Here is an 18,196-nt window from a genome sequence, read left to right on the forward strand (position 1 = left end):
ATATTCCATAGTTAATTTCAAGCAGTCGTAAATGGAGTGTTTAGTTGATGCAGTGGACCATTTTAAAATACATAATAAACAGCGTAAGTCAGTTGGCTGCAGGAACAGACGAATGACATGCGGGTGTTTTTCCAAACACTGGATAAGAAAAGGTGATTATCATTTTACTGGCACACTTTTTGCTTTCCTCGCAAATTTTATAGCAGAGAGAAAGCAGAATCCATATCATTGCAAACAAAATGTGTCTTTTTAGATGATATATTAAGATATGCACTCTTACAAAGCTAAAAAGGCTTAACTGAATGAACAGATTCATCAAATCAAATTTAAAAATTATTCTAAAATTGTTCCAATTAATTTTTAGACCACTAAACTGCAAGGGCAGTAAACATTTTAGTAGATGTGTAGTGCATGATTAAACCATTCACTAGATGACGCTTCTAACGCAGCCTAAAGAGGATTGACATTCTTGCTCACCAGGAAGGAGAATGTCACCTAGGCGATGTGCCACTTTGGGATTAACTTTTCTCACCGAAAAAAATTCTAACCCTTCTCCTCTCTCCCTCCTTGTTTAGTTAAATAGAAAGTCGACTTAGCAACAATTTAGTTGAACTGGACCTTTAAATGCATTACTAGCACAAAGTCTGAGAAAGATTTAAAACAGCATTTTGTATCAGTCGTGTGATTTGAATTATAGTTTTATGGCAAATAAGACGAAATAGTTCGCTGATTATATAATTATTTCTTTACCAATTTTGCAATTAAATAGAAAGAATTTATGAAAAAGTATTCGTATAGCTTGCGTAAATGGATTTGCGCGTTACATATACAAATCCTGAAGCGAGATTTGTGACATGAATTGTACGAATGAGAAGGATATTATGCACATAAAGTAATTTTTAAATATAATAGTAAAAAAAAATACAACAAAAATTATGAGTGAAAATTATATACAGCGGGTTTAGCTTTTGCTAACTTTATTTAACTCACTACGAGTAATTCGGGAGGGTTAAAGTCCATTTTTCCTCTAGATTACCCACTACCTTCCTTAATACCAGTCCTACACCCCCCCCCCCATCTCTATCTCTCTACAATTAGAATGTTCAGAAGCAACTGTGCATTTTATGGTTTAAAAAAAAAAAGAGAAAGAAAGAAAGAAAAGAAAAGAAAACGCTGTCTTCCTTCGAAGGTTTCCATATCCCAAGATTCAACACTGGTAGTGAAAATCAACATCCAATATTGGCTACTCTTCCCAGAGCACACTGGCAATATGCCGAGGAGTGATGTGCAAACAAATCTCTTCCTGACTAGTAACTTTGCTTGAGCTTCAAAATGCCTTATGTAGGCATAGAATTTCCTTAGATAATACGATCTTTATCTTTACACAGTGTTGATAGATTGGTGAGTAAAAGGCTACAAGGAAACCCCCCACTGGCAAACCCCTATGTACGTCTGTCTGTGTTTTAAAATCTGTCTGTCACAATATGGCGTAGCATGAAGTACAGAGTAGGGCAAGACTCAGAGGCCTCCCGACAGTAGTGGCGGCAGAGGGGAGGGTTAATTTGACGTCTGATGTATAGACTGATGAATGACTTATGATGGCAGCCCGTTGATGAATGTGACAGGGGGCGAAGGGGTTTCCTGTTTACTGATGAGGCGGAACGCTTTGAAGCAGCAACAGGCCGGCCCACTCATCACTCCGGGGCATAGGCCAGCCGGCTGCTAGAGAAACTTGGAGAACTGAAATGGCCGGCGTCCGCACGGCGCTTGCCGCGGGCACCAGCACATCTCACCCGCCCAGATGCAGTGTGTGAGTCGGCGCCGCCCACAGCATTCCCGCCGCGTAGAGATGATTCATGAGTGAAGACGAGCGGTTGGTGAAAGGGCAACTGCCGCGAGCTTGCCACTCGCTATGAGAAAGTAACCTCCAGATGAAAGTGATGCTCGCATGGGGTCGCTACTGATGCTAGTGGCAATTTTGTCCTTAGACATTTTTTACGTGTTAGATAGCAGCATTGCCATGGAAGCAGCCACGGGGCCGTATGTATATTTCATATCTACAAAAGGAATATTATGACGATTGTGTTGGTGCGAGGATTTGGAAAACAATGGCTTTCTAAACTGAAATCGGCAATAAGAACGGAATAGTAAAAATGAATTGCCGGATGTTTGAAAGGTTATACTATGGGATGATACAACACTATTTGTTCGACTTCCGATTAAATTTGTGATTCGAAATATTGCTCGAGACAGGACCCAGGTGAATGGGTCGACAAGTGGGCACGTGCTATAATTTTCATGAGCTAATCCCGGACACTTTTCGAGCCTCAGGTTGGGGTTCAAAGTTTTTAGAATGCCAGATAAAGAGAACAGCAAAATATTATGCACATAAAGTATGAATAAAATCAGTTGTGTAACTAACTAAAATAAAAATGAATAAAGTGAAAAAATAATGAATTTAAAATTAAAAAATACTATTAGCAAGTTACTATGTGCCTTTAAAAAAATGTAGCATTTTTTATTTGCCGTAACAATATTTTACAATATACAAACAAACAAAAAAAATCCTTTATTTGATTTAACTTATTATTCCACAGATATTTTAACTAAAAATTGGAGCATATCATGTCATAGCCAAAGAATAAAGTACGCTGTATTTGCATATAATTTGCGGAGAAACTAATTTCACATTATTTAACATCGTATTATTTAACTGCTTTAGTTAAATAAATGAAATGACGCCATGTACTTTAGTGAATTGAGCAGAAATGATGGACAGCCTGGACCAATTCCGGAAATGTACGGCAAGCCTAGGCGGGCATTTTGTTCGTGCGCCAAATTAAAAAGATGATTTCCCAAATTACAAATACATGATTAAAAATAAAGTGCTAAATTATTTTATGCTTTAGTCATAAAAAGATTTAACGGAGACTGTCCTTGAAATTTATAGGTTTTTTTTTTAATAGCATTGACATAAGTTATGATTAGAAAGCAGTTGGAATTTTTACTTCGTGATAAAAGAATGGAAGTAGAGATTCAGCCATAAATAAGTGTAACACTGCGAGGAATATAAACATAATCGCATTAATCTGAATACTCAGATTATATGCCTTATTTTTTTTTTGTGTGTGTGGGGGGGGGAACTGCGATGTAAGGATATTTAAAAATTAACAGTGGAGAGGTTGGAAGAAAAAAAGATAATTTTCTGTTATGTTCGGTTATGATGATAACACATCATGGTGATACTGTGCGGATTTCTTGGTTGCTTTTCTGACTGGAAGGAATAATCTTGCAACCCCCGTATGAGAACGGATAAGTTCATGCGAAAAGTCCTTGGAATGTTTCTTAGTCCTAGCAAAGTGCAAAAAAAAAAAAGGTGTGTTCTGTAAGTGTGAGGAATTGAACAGAATGGAGTTGCTACGCGTGTTTTAAGAGATTCCGAGAAATTTTTGGAAATTATTTATGCTAATTCCAACAACAACAATGAATTGGTGAATGTTACATTCCGAACTTCGAAGACCTACTAACTGAATCATTCCAACCAGGTTGTAGTCTTCCTCTGGGACATTTTCTTACTATTAAACATGCTTTGATAGCATCCCCTATCTCCATTTTTATTTATGTGGAAATACTGTTTGCCGTGGTTGAAGTGAAACACTGTTTTGCGCGATGAACCCTCTTCCTGTATATGTATGAGCTGGCTAATTCTCAGCTCTTGTTTGCGTCCAAGACAGGATTCGAACCCATTGGCGTATAATATTTGAGACTATTTTTCAATGCGATGCTTAGTTTTTCCCAAGTCATAAATAAATAGCGATTTACTTAAATAATAACTAACACAACACCACTTAAGTTATTTTTGTCAATTTATTATTTCTATCCGTAAAAAAACGTGAATATAACAAGGAACTATATTTATTTATGTAAGTTTTGTAGATCTGGAAAAACAAATGATAAGATGCCAAAAGATGTTCAAAATCCTAAAATTATATTTCATAAATGGAACATTAAACAGAAAAATACAAAGTGTATACTTGAGTTGTATATCAGCTGCTAGTGCTGAAAAAGGCACAAGAATTGTGTTTGATGTAAAATCAGGTATATGACAAGGATACACGCTATCACTGTTATTCGCCATGTATATGGATCACATTTGAAAAGAAACTTTAAAACTGGGATCAAAATTCGAAAAAAATAACTTACCTTCTTTCTTTCTTTATGCATGTAATGTTATACTCATGAATAAATAAAGTATGACACTTCAGGACTCGAAACTGAATAGTGAAAAAGATGAAAACTATGAGAATAGGCAAAAACGCATTCTCAATGGAGAATCTATAGAAGTAAAATATTCGATATTTAGGAAAAATTTTAATGAAGACAGAAAATTAAATTTTGAAATAGTAATACAATAAATAAATCTGTCATTATTGGGAATCAATGTTTATGGAATAAGAAAAAAATTAGTCTAATCACTAAATTGGCAGTATCTCAGAGTTGAGTTACAAATAAGACTTGATCATAGATTAGGCCATAGATATAAGTTCAGGGAAAAATTAGGGAGCGAACAAAACGCATCAAAGAAGAATCGTTAAGAATGAAGATATTAGACATTATATACTTGACATGTCAGCATTCACGAATGTGTAAGCAAAACTTATCTAAGGTGGTATTGGTCACTGTTCATCTACGGTACTAGTGGGCTATGGGTTGACAAACTTCTTCACCGATGATTTTCTCCATTAAAAGCTTAGGGAACTTCAGAAGAAGGCTATTCAAACAGACGTTAAGCGCTAGGATCCAGAGGGATGAAGACCAAGATCCATATGGAGCGATGTAATTAAAACTGTCTTAGAAGACGAAATGTTAGATGAGACTATACTGGAGACCTGACAACACATTAATTTGGAGAAAACAATTAATGTGAAGTTACAGTAGTATTATCGTATGCTTACTATCCTGTATGTTTTTTGAGGGTACATACCAGGAATTTCATGATTATGATTTATTATTTTTAGCCTCTCTTCAAATTTTTAGCCTCTTCCAAAATTAAAGTTTCCATTCAATCCAACAGGAGCCAGAACTCCTTTAAATACTATTTTCAGGAATTATATATTAATATTCAATTTCATTTAAAGTAGATGTAACATATTTAATACTCGGAAACTTGCACAACTTAATGACATTGAATTTTCAAAAGTATAACGAACAGATCTGCAAAAAAAACAGGCCTAGTTTACATATTTATATATAATTGTTTCAGGTACTGTATATGGTTTATTATTTGAATCCCAGTTTGCATAAAAACAGTGGATGGACTGCAGGTTATATAATCTGGAAACCTTTAGTGAGACTGAAGACGGTATCTTTTTTTTTCTAGCCGCTTCAGGTCTCCAGAAAAGAAAGGTGATGATTTTACACTGGTCAACGAAATTTGTCATTGGCCTATATAAGATTAAAGCAAATCCAGCAAGGAGAACTCACATCCAATTACAGCCATAATGCACTGCTCTCATAGCTTTAGTTGCTTCAGCAGTTATTCCAAACAACATCCTCGACAGCTGGAGTACGATAAGATTAGTTTGTACATTTGTTATGGAAGATTTTGGAGCTTGAATCATCTGAGTACTGTAAGGTTTTGAATGAAGAATGGGATCTGCTGTCGTCACCAACATTATTAACAGGATATCAAATTAGTGAGAAAAAGTTATTAATGTATAGAAAGAAAGATGCGGGAGCCAGAGAGCGGCATCCATATTGCTGATCACTAATTAATTGGAGAGAAGTTGGTTGTTGGTGACACATTTCACTGTTATTGAGAGTATTAGATGAGCGAAATAGTTGTGGTTGCTTTGGATTATGTTCGTAATTGCGTTTATTCTGTAGGTGAGTTGCCTGTTTTGAAGGATGGAAAGAAATTTCTTTCATCTCCGTTTGAAACAGGCTAAGTCACATTCAAATGAAAATTCCTTATAAGTTCTTCGCATTCTAGACGATTTGAACAATTCTCAACACTTTGGAAATCTGAAAAGACACGATGGGAACTTTGTTATACCAAAGAAATATAATGTGAGGCAAGTTGCTGTGTTAATCTATAAAGAGTTGAGGATAGCTGATTCCAAGTAGTCAGCTTATCTTCAGCTAATATTAGCACTGAAGGCAAAGGAGGAAGCCTCGACTACCAGTTGAGCAGGAAGCAATTTTTCTGAATTTAAGCTTTTGAATTTAGATTTTACGGATATTATGGACTGAAGTCTAGACAGGATTCAAATTTGGAGTTTTGGGCGTGAGTTAATTTTTTTCTTTATCTTCGTCTGCTTGGTACATAAGTAGATAATAAGTAAATCCGAGTTGGATGGCAATCCGCTCTCTAACTAGCAGGCTGTAGTTCGAATTTTGAATGGATGGATGTCATCACTATGCTAATAATGATGAGAGGGCTAAATTAGCTTGAAAAAGTTCTGTTTGGTCGCCAGAGCAGTGTTCCTGAATTATCTAACCATTCGCTTAGCTTTATTACGACTAGTTCCGATGTGCTATACGTTAGTAACTATAATTCTGTATATTTGATATGTGTCCTTTATTTGGATATATTCTGTATCTTGTCCTGCCAGGTAGGTATGCTGTATAACAGAGAGATAAATTAAGAAAACTATCGTCTGCGTATTTAATAAAATAAAAACTTTGTTTCAATGCTGTATGTGTCTGCACATTTCCTACATTATATACACTCATGAGCCAAAATATTATGACCACATAATGTTTTGGCTCATGTTTAATTTTTACCACATATCTAGTAGCGTTATGGAGCCTCCTTTAGAAGGAGATAACCACTTGCATCCGACTTGACATTGACTCCGCTAGACCGTGCAAGGTGTCCTGAGGTATTCTAGAACAAATATACAGAATAGCGTCCGGAAAGAGGTCAGCGACCAAGCGAGACACCGGGGTAGATCGTTACAACCATCCTGTTTCAAGCTAACCGTGCAGTCTCGCTGGTCGGAAACAGGATGGGTGGTCATAATGTTTTGGCTCATGAGTGTATATTTCAGAATACAGTCGTACCGTCTTCTATAGTTCGACGACATTAATATCGTAAAGATCGCCACTGCAAAAGAAGCGTTAAATAAACAAGTATATGTAATTTGTCAAGGTGTTAATAATTAGAATTTCGTCGACATTACAAGATTAAAAAAAAAAAAAAAAAAACTGCAAGTATCTGAGGTGATATAGAATACTAACTTCTATATCACCACAATACACAATAATAGTGGCTCTTGACCTTGATGCAAGGTTATTCTACTTGCTTCTTGGAGATATATTAAGTTTTCCTATGACGAGAGTGTTCAGAAAGTGTATCATTTGTATCGTTTGAGAAACTTTGCAGGGGGGGGAGTGCTTTGTAAAATTCTGTTACATCGATAATTTCAAAGGGCAGCCTATCGAAGACTGCATGTGTATGGGAAGTACACCCAATACTTTTCTCTTTTTTTTTAGCAGTAACGAAAACTGATCAATTAAGTATCGACTTGTTTAGATTCAAATGTACCTGAAATTGATTAATTAATAAAGAGGATTAATTAATTAATCCTTTGATAAGTGTTGAATCTGAAATTGTGCTTTCATCTGCTAGTATCTTAAATACGAAATTAAGAGCTTTAATAAATACTTTTTAAAAGTTAATAAAAGTACAGAAACCTGTATTTTCATATATTATTGTACTCGTTAAGTACTTAGTTTATGATATACTCGTATAATCAAATCATGATAGCATCATGCAAACATTCTTGTAACGATTGTATTTCTTATGAATATTATAGTGCTTAAATTTTCCAAATAAAAATTACTCGTTTTTTTAAATTATTGTTCTTGAGTTACTGTATTTTGTCAACACTCATTATCTGACATAAAAAAAAAGAAAGTACAGACGAATTTTTTTTTATCGGATTTGTATATAACCATTTTAAGGCTAACCAGTTAGCCTTAAAAATAGTTGAAAGTGTCAAAGAGTTTTCCCTCTCTAGAAAAAGTAGAAGGAAATTAAAAATGAAACTGCGAGCATGCGCAATTACATTATGTAGATAACCTCACCTTCGTATTTTTCTCCCCCTCGTTATTAGAAAACCACTCAGAGAAACCTTACCGTTTCTCTGAAGACTGAAAAATACCATTCTGGTCTTCGTTAGAAAACCAGTTGTTCCAGGCTCGAGTCCAAATATTCGAGCACAAATTAGAATGTTTCCGTTAAGTCCTCCAATGGCACCACCACCAGATAGCTCAGTTATCACATGCTAAAATTAACCCATCGGCCCGCCAAGAATAAACAACTGTAGATAAAGTTGTCTATCGTAAGAAACAGAATGATTGAAATTGTAGTGGGGAGACATTCCCCCTAAGAATGGAAGCCCACATCTATGAGGCATCAGTGGCAATGAGTCATTTCCCATCCGACTCATTAAATGCACCGCCAGTCCTGTGTCTTCGGTTGACGGCACATAAAAACCAGCCTCTCTTCTGTTTGAACAGCAGTGCGCAATCAGTAACGCTCTTCAACTTTGGCTCATGTGTTCTCGTGTTTCATTTTAAAAGCGGCTAAAACGTGCAAAATGGGCTTCTTCGTTCGGTCATTCTACAGGAAAGAAAACATCTCTTGGTGCTATTTTGAACCACATGTCGCGCGGAGGTCTGGAAAATCTGCTCACATGTCACGCAGAGTGAGTGTTAGAGGAATCAGTTGACGCTATGCGGCACTGTAATTACAGTAATTTTGCACTTGGTAGACATGCGTCATTGAAAGTTGCCTCAGCGATGCCACGTCAGCAACAGGAAGTAGCAGGCCAGATATCTTTCTGTCTAGAAATCCTGTTGTATTTCATATTTTGACCTGTAATTAGTTATTCTGGCCGGCTTACGTTCCACTCTTAGAAAACTGGGGGGCTCGCGAAAATAGATACTTCTTTAAGTGTACCGCACCAACTTTTTTTTTATTTTATTTTTCCGGTTTCGGTGTTTTTTTAAAATAAAACATTACTGTCTCGAAATTTATTTTCAGTTTCCTGTTTTCATATAGCACGCATGACATGTGACGCAATAAATTATTCCTTCACTTAGTTTTTATGCTAAAAGAAAGCTATATAGTATACACGGAGGTTAAATGCAATTAAGCAGTCATTTGGAGGTTAAGTGCAGTTAAGCAGCAGACTGCGTGAATATTGTGTTATTCGAGCACTGATAATACTAGTCCATGGAAAAGTAGTTTAGGGAGTATCGACTGAAGGTTAAGTCCAAATTGTTTTGTTTAATTGATGCACATTCTTGCATTAGGAGAAGTGTCAAAAATATACGAAAGTTGACAGTTTAAATTTTGTAAATGTAGAGTACAAGGGGGGAGGGGCTATGAATATCCATAATCAGCAAGACTCGTGCATTTCAGAATCAGAATGTCAATGATAACTGTCAACTGTCAGAAAGCATACAATTATTTTAACACATTTTTCCAAATTTATCCTAAAATCGGCACCGCCATTTTCAATATCAAAAACTGTCACTCAGATACTTTGAAGATGAAACTCGACAATGTGCGTTGGTTCCAATCATGTCTCGTCAAGTGAAAGATAGATTTAACAATCTTAAAATCCGTAAGATATCAGCAGGGTGCATATTTATATATGGGAAAGGAGTTGTATTCTTTATCTGAGTATTGACAATGATAAAGAATTCATATATGGAGGAGAAGAGAGGAGGGGGGGGTAAGATGTCTACAGTAGGGGTCGTATTTACTCTGGGGTAATCCTCAGATTTTCTAGCAAGCCACTGGAAACATACTTGGTAAGCCAGTCCAGCATGTGATATGATTGATCGTCTTACCTTGTCTTTCTGTGTAATGAGTGCTTTACAACTGAGTAAAGTTACCACGCAGATCATCACATTATACAACACATTATGTGTAATAGACCTAATTAGTTAAAGGAGTATGCTGTAATCATAATAAAAATAATAATACCATTAATATCATAACATTATTTATTGAATGAAATCCACCTTTGATTCATCAACTTTTTCCCATTTGTACACCCACTCACTATTACTCGAATAAAGTTTCATATGTGGAAACTTTTGGCATTACTTGGGTAACAAGCAACTAAGGACTCAGCATTGCATTTGTGATTATGAAAAATTTTACTCCCTCCATATTAGACTGATTAAATGGCCTTTAATTTAAGAATCTTCATAAATGTTCCCCTTCTAAATACACGCTTTTTTTACCCCATGCCTTTTCAGAAGTTTTTTTCGAGTATTTTCAAATGATAATCCTATTCTGCCATTGAATACTGTTTCATATTTAGAGTGGTGTCCGTAAGACAAAATAGAGCAATTAGAACGATTATTGGCCCATTAGTCATCGATTCACTGCATTCCTTCACAAAGATGTTCCATTTTTCCTGCTTCAGTTTTCTACAGGTGTTTCCATGTTCACTTTCATCAGAGCTGGAGCATCAGTGATTCTCCCACTCTCTTCAAAATCTATTAATTCAAAGAGCATTCTTCCCTTCATTCGTTCCTTCTGTTCCTTCATTCATATCCTTCCTGAAAAGGACAGTTTTCTGGTTACAAACTAACACGTTCTCTTTCTCCCCAAGTTTTTACCAATGTAATACTGGTAGAATATTTTTTATTTGAGCTCTCCCCTCCTCTCCCAAAAAATTAAACTATGGCCCAATAAATAAATCGTTTAAGTTACTTTAGGCTATCAATAAACAAGGCACTGGTTTCTCACTGGACAATGTGAATCATCTCCCACTAAAAATGTTCACGCAAATATCCATAGAAAAAAAAAGCAGAATTTAAATTATCCAAATTCTGCTATGAACTTCATTATCCAAACTGGCTGTTATGCTACCTCATAGCTAGGAATAGTAAGAAAACAATAATTTTGCTTGAGTCTTACTATTTCAGTAATGTTTAGTATACTGATAATCATAGCATTCAAATATAGAAAAGCTGTGAGCCATTGAATAGGAATCGAAACTGCATGTCATTAAAACTGCAACATTTTTATCTTCAAGTTACGCAATTTTTTTAGGATCTGTAATTTAGCAGTAGTATTCAAAAATTCACTTTTCTGAAAATAACAAAAAGAGTGACACATCACAGCACTTTTGTGATTAATGCAATAGCAGTTGACTGTACGTAGATTTTTTTTCAGATAAAAAATTCATCAGGTATTTCATCGATCAATTATTAGAATACAAAGGTTGCAGCTACTAACACAACTTAGACGTGCGATTACGATGACACTGTTAATTAATATTTAAGAGTTTTGGTCTTGCTCTTTGTGAGAAGGACATTGTCTTTGAGACAGCAGAAAAAAATTGAAGTTCCGTCATTCAACAGCGTAAAGAACAGTTAAGAAAAAATGTCAGACGGGTGAGCAAAAAGGAAGAGAGACATGACCGACGTGGATGCTCTATAAAATCGTGAAGACGACTTCACATAAACTGAAAAGAGAGTTGGTATAATGTTGGTATAAGAGTCACAGCAAGCAGCCATACTGCTGAAACAACAACCTGTTGAAGATTCCTATCTACAATACAATAAACAAATTGTATCGTCAAAAAGCTTTACCTTATTCGAAACAAATTTAAGACGCTTTCACCAAAACTGCACATTACAGTTAAAATTTCCCCCGTTCATCTACATGGATAGTTTGGGATTCCATTTCAGCGAAATGGGTTGAGGACTAAATTTCCTTTCCTGCAAATACCAATCAAAGCTTACAGATTAAATAAATAAATAAATAAACAGGAGGTAAGTTGAATGGTTGGAAATATGACCAACGCAACTAAGAAGATAGGCCCAGGGTTTTAAATGTATTAAAAATAAGACTATTTCAGCCAATTCGCGACGTGAAATAAAATAGAGTTTTCAGTAGGAAAAATTTTCTGCTACCTCTGCATAAGACCGATAATTCAACTTCAGAGAAATAGGCCTTTGTAAAATGTAACTCGTTGCCCAAGTCCTTCCAAGCGAAGAACAAATGTCGTGCCGTCTCCAAATTGGTTACTACCACCCATTACTGAATTCTTTGCTGAATTTCAGTTTTCTCAACATTTTTTCCTCCCTTTTTATCTAAACGAACATCTGCAGATGCAAAATATTAGAATCCCAACGTACAAGGGTGAGAGTAATGGTAACTGGCTTGGTTAATGTAGATTGTAGATAATCAGGATATGATTCCGCACCCGAAACAATCGGTCGTGGGTTCGAATTCACACTGAGGAATGGATAACTTTGAATATCTTTAGGCAGTAGATACTTTCATGCTTAGAAGGAAACCATTAGAATACACATACGCACGCGCGCACACACACACACACACACACACACACACACACACACACACACACACACACACACACACACACACACACATATTCTTATATCTGCCTAGTTTACTATTCACTACTGCTTACGTGTATTCTGGGCTGTTTGCTTCTCAAAGTTATTACAAAAGGGAAAAAAAAAAAAGTTTCTATACTATTTTTTTTTCTTTTTGAGTTTTACTTTCAAAACCTCGCATTTCATACACTACCTATCACTAAAAGCAAAGGTTTTTTTTTCTTTAATATATAAAAGTTCTGATATATTATTTGAATTGAATAATAACTTATCTCGAATGCCTTCAGGGGTATATATATATATATATATATATATAAAAATATATTTTTTTTAAATTTTATATTCGGATATTTGGTTTAACAGATCTGAACAAGAATGTAGAGGTGATAACTCAATATAAAATATGAATTTTCGCGACATAACAAAAGATGAGAATATTCGCATGTGTTGCACATTCTATGAGGGTTAAATTGTCATTATTCACTTTTCTTTTCTTTGCCAGCATATCTTCGCTTTCTTCACTAGTTTGTGATTACTTAATTGCAAAATAATTGTAATATTCACTTCTATATTTTCATTTTGTAAACAGAAAAAGGAAATTGATCAACTGATAATTTTCTGAAAACTGTGATTATAAGGGACTGGAAAAATGTCCACTAAGCTTAGAAAAACTCCAGTAGTGGTGAGAACTACAAAACACAACAGAAACTCGTAGACTGCAAAAAAATTAAGTTGATATTCTTTAAAAAAACTCACTGTTCCGAATGAGTGACCAAGAAACTGAAACATATCGAAATGAAAAAAAAAAGTAAAGTGCAGGTCCTTGAACTTACGTACTCCCCCATTATTTTCTTTCCATCCACAAAGCAGGCTCTTAATGAGATGAAAAACAACTACGGAAAGAAAGAAAGAAAAGAAAAATGCGCTAAAGAACTTCGAACAAGAATCTAAGCTTTTTTCCCCTGTAAAATGAGAGATAAACTTGTTTAGAGTTGCATTCACTAATTATTCAAAAGGAAATCTGATAATTCATCACACATCTGCAATATTGTCTCATAACAGAGCCATGCGTCATCGAACTGCGTTACCTACCATTACAATGATTGGAATTATTGTTAAAATCCATTTTCAGAATGGTTCCTTTGCTTAATTATCGCCTCTGCAATGTTTTTTTTTCGCATATCTATCCCAAGAAAAAATAATTCTATAGTGAACGAAAGACAAAAGATTCATTTAGAAATTAAAACGGCAAGAAATATTTAATAAAACAAGTCGAAATAAAGGAAAGAGAAAAGAGTGATCGAGAGTAAAAAAAACAGGAAGAAAAATAGTACACTTTAAAGAGAGGAGAATAAAAAAAAAAAAACAACGAAGAGATTGGAAAATTAGGGCTAGTAACACATAAGCTTTAACAGATAAATGAACGTGATTGTATAGAGAGGGCGCGTGATTCCAGGCGCAGACGAAACCAGCAAAGTGGTAATAATGAACAAAGTATAAAAACAGCAACGAAGAACACGCCGCGATAAATTAAGCAATTAAAAGTTTAACGGATAAAGAACTTAAAATTACAGGACCTCCTCGAAGCAGTAGGAACAAAATCGAAAATAAAAGTACTGCTCGAAAAATCTCATTAAATATACCGTTTGTTACGCGAAGTGCTTTAACTAAAACGAACGTTTGGTGCATTAAATTGGTTAATTAAATAAGAAATGTCAGAGAAGAAGATTAAAAAGGATCAGATTTACCAAACAAAAATCATGTTTTCTTTCCATAAAAGAACTTCTAGTAGATGATTTATTGCAATTATAATGTAATAGGCACAGACCAAGGATCTTTAAAATCTGAAGAGGAAAAAAGGTAACGAATTGTTTAGAATGAAGCTATAAAATATGATTTTTATGTTGTAACAATTTAGATTGTTCCTAAACTGTTATAGTTGTAATAGTCTGCGGTTTTTGTTATCAAGAAACAGATCATCTGCAAAGATTGACTAAGAAAATTAATGAGTGTTGCCCATCGGTATTCCTGACAATTTTGATTTTGCAATTCGTAACCTTTGATTTTCTATTTATTTTTCGCTGTAAATTGTCTCTGAGGGAGAAGAGGAAAATGGTCGAACTTCATAATCATCGGTGGTGATAAACATGGCTTTTGTCCTACCAGGGTCAGATGTTGGCTAACTCCCAATGGACACCGTGTATTCAAAAATTTAAATGGATGAAAAATTCGTGAATATCGAAATGAAAGGAACTGTGGTGACACTGATGATGATGATCAGCTTGAGTCTACTTCTCCCATGGTAACCTAGTCCAACTTGAGAGAGTGTATTTATACTTGGATGAATGAATGTATGAAGGTGGAAGACAATCACAAACATCCATGCCCACGGCGAGATTCAAACCCGCAGCCTCTTGGCTGGAGAGCGGATACTCTAACCAGTCGGCCAACCAGACTGGCGTGATGGTGACACTAGAAAATGTCAAAAATCACCTAGTACTTTAAATAATGATTTTTTATTTTAATAAATAAATGCCGTGAATTCTCTTGTGTTTTCCCTTTTCAAATTGCATATCGTTGTTCGTTTAGTAGACCAACTATTGACTAACGTGTAAATATCATTATTGTGAATTCCAACAATAGTTCCGCTTACTCGCATACCTGTAGGTATTAACGTTTTGTTGTGTTTGTATAATTCATCGTTTAATAAATCCAGGATACGTTTTCTTCTGCCTGCCATTTCGTATTGCTTACTACTATTTGATGGTAATTATTTAATATTATGGATCACACCCAAGAAGTGAGGGTCGTTCCCATCCTGTTTTTCCTTTTCATTCCAGCGTTTGTGTATTTTCTTTTATTTGTTTGTTTTTATCCCACGCTTCTTATATTAAGCATCTTTAAAACAATACACACACGCTATCTGTACATGCGTGCATCTCGGACCATCCATCACTTGGTCAGACATCTTCATCTAATAAATCCGGTTAAATGACGGATTTTAAGTTGCATAAAGTGATTCAACCTCAAATATTTGACAGCCCACTTTCCGAGAACTGTCAATAATAATGTTTCGTTTACCACGAAGCAGGATCTTCAGGTGATTTGAGTGACGCTCAGAAAGGTCCCCATGATCATGTCAAGCTTATTTTCTGGTCGAGAGAGAGAAAGAGAGACTTAATGATAGGGGGAAACAAAGAGGCTGAACAGGGCAGTTTCTGGCAGACCTGCCAGCCTCCTCTGCTGCCAATAACTTTCCAGATTACAGGGTGACTGCTGCCGTGACGGCTCTCTGGTGGGTCATTCATCACCGCCAATCATAGGCTGCCACCTTCCAGATGAAAGGCGTTGTTTCGGTGACCGGCAAATTGCTATATCTGGCACCGCTAGTCAGTCATTACCCGTACCTCCAAGTACCAGGTCCACCTCGGCCTCGGGAGAGAGAGTGTGTGGGTTCTTAGCCATGTCCGGAGAAAAACCACCGTGATATATTTTGTAGCAACACACGGGTCAACCAGAAATGACGCGTCGGCACTTAATGACTATAATTAGGCGATCACCTTTCCGTCACCGTCACTCGCGCGTCTGCAATCCACACCTCTGCTTGCTGAGCTTTTTAATTTACGCCCTTATCAAGGTAGGGAAAATGACAGCAATGCCCTTCCCTCTAATTACAGGGGCCAGCCATGGCCGAAATATCAAACGCTAACAGTGTATTTCTAGTTCGTGTTCAGGGCTTTTCAAGAAACGAAGGAAGAAAAGCTTTTATTATTTATTTTTTATTGGGTTCATGCTAGACGGACCTTTAAAGAAATCGCAAAAGAGGACAGCAGCAGCAGCAGCAGCAGAGGAACTGAATAACCGATTATAGGTAGTGGGAAGTAACACTTCCTTCGCCTCATGCGTCCTTCATGTAGACATTTAATATTCCTGTCATATGTGACAAGTAGAAGGGCTTTAACGCTGTCAAGGATGCAAAATTAATGCTGTTACATCGTGTGTCAACATCGTACTAGAAACAAGAATGGATTTTGCAGTAGACATGAGAATGTTTTCTTACTTTGCGATTCCGTATACTAGACTCCTTGGCTACATTCAAACAAAATAAAATTAAAAGAAAAGCAACGCGAAAAAAAATCTCTTGCAAAACAGATAAAAGGAAATGTCTGGGATAAATATAAAACATGCCAGTAATAATTCTTAGCTCGCTTATCTTTGGCAGTGTGAATGCATTCAAAATAATTTACGTTGAGCCTTGGTTTTTTGACAGTTTACTAGAAAAAGAATCATGAAAGCCTTTCAACGCGAAGCAAGGGATGTGTTTACCGGTGGCACATTAATTTTTCACTACAAGTTAAATACCTGTTTACTCTTACTACGAACATCATAAGAAATATAACCTTAAGTGCTTACCTATGAAGTGTAGTATACAAGATCTAATTTCAGATTTTCCTTTTTTCCCCTCTTCACAGATAATTATTATATGCATTGATTAAATTTATTAAATTCACTGATGATAAACTGTAAAACTGACTAAAGACAATCCCTCCATCTTCCACAAAAGTTTGGAATCAACGCATTCACCACAACCTGAGTGAGTTAAAAATTAAATAATTTGTGAACTTTCTTCTAGCGACGGTATTTGTCAGGCCACTTCAAGTATTCAGTAAAGCAGTGTTTCTGAAACTTCAGATAGCCGCGTACTCCTTCTTAAATTTTCATTATTACCCAGTACCCCCTTATCAAATAATAAATAAATAAAGTACATTTCATAGTAAATGTCTATTTTATTTGAATTTATATGTTCATGTAAACATATAAATTCAAATTTATATTCAAATAAAAAATGCGATTTATTTTTAATAGAACAAAATTTGGAATAGATTCCTTTTCATTTCTCGTCCATGAAAATCCACATTTCAAGTAATTCATATCATACTTGCGAAGATTTTTCATCTTCTTCCTAGTTGGTTCTCTAGAGATGTCTGACGACACATCCTTATCAATATCATTTGATCCAGATGCAACATCAACGTTTTCTTGTTGCTTACAGCTACTTGTATTTGCTATATTGCTCTCTTTTGTGGGTTTTATAAATCCAATCTTTAACCAATGATCTATACTTTAGAATTTGACAGCTAAAATATTACCGTATTTACTCGAATATAACTCGCACTTTTTCCCAAAATTAAAGCTAAAAACTCGAGGTGCGAGATATATGCAGGGATTTTTGGAAACTAAAGTTTTCCGAAAAAAAAAACTGTAAATGGTGTGACTTAGTAAGAAGCTCCTATTCGCTATCGCTACTTTAGGCATCGAGAACAGTTTCCTTTTGTGCATCGTCAAAGTCATCTACACAAATAGTTTCATGTTCTTTCCCATTATTTCAAGCAAAAATTACCAGTAATTTACAAGACTTGAGATACCTTGAGCAGCTATGAAGAAGTACATATGATTGGTGAAGTATTAACAAAAGATCGCGAGAACCAAAGACAAATTAGCATTTCAACAGTTGAGTTGAAATGTTAATTCCCTTCACCCCAATTCCATAATATGTGAAACACATTCACTATATATTTCTTAGTTTTAACACGTTCACGACGGGGTGGTGTCAAGCAAAACTATATGTTGCACCGGCAACATATGGTTTTGCTTGATTCTATACAGCAGTTTCTGTTGGAGGGGAGATGTGATTCATTAGTTAGTGCTGTTTTTATCCCGTTGTCTCTAATTGCACTATTTGTTAAGAAATATAATGATTCCATGCGTTAATGATGCATAGCCTAAAATTGCCACG

At 35.6% G+C, this 18,196-nt stretch overlaps 1 protein-coding gene across 12 annotated transcripts in view; it reads right to left on the reverse strand.

Moving 5' to 3' along the window:
- The window catches only part of LOC150104289 (zinc finger protein 703-A-like), a 603,572-nt gene that overhangs the window by 426,947 nt on the left and 158,429 nt on the right, over window positions 1-18,196 (reverse strand). For 8 of the 12 annotated variants that reach the window (XM_090396270.1, XM_090396269.1, XM_090396268.1 and 5 more), the window contains exon 4: window positions 4,204-4,335. The exons of 3 other annotated variants lie outside the window; for them this stretch is intronic. The gene's annotated coding sequence lies outside the window, so the exon portion shown is untranslated. The remainder of the gene's footprint in view (window positions 1-4,203; window positions 4,336-18,196) is intronic. One more of the 12 variants, XM_090396272.1, reaches the window with a different exon arrangement.

Source organism: Typopeltis vanoorti, chromosome 8 (assembly GCF_054136105.1).
Source record: "Typopeltis vanoorti isolate ZY-2024b chromosome 8, IOZ_Tvanoo_1.0, whole genome shotgun sequence".
Lineage (NCBI taxonomy): Eukaryota > Metazoa > Arthropoda > Arachnida > Uropygi > Thelyphonidae > Typopeltis > Typopeltis vanoorti.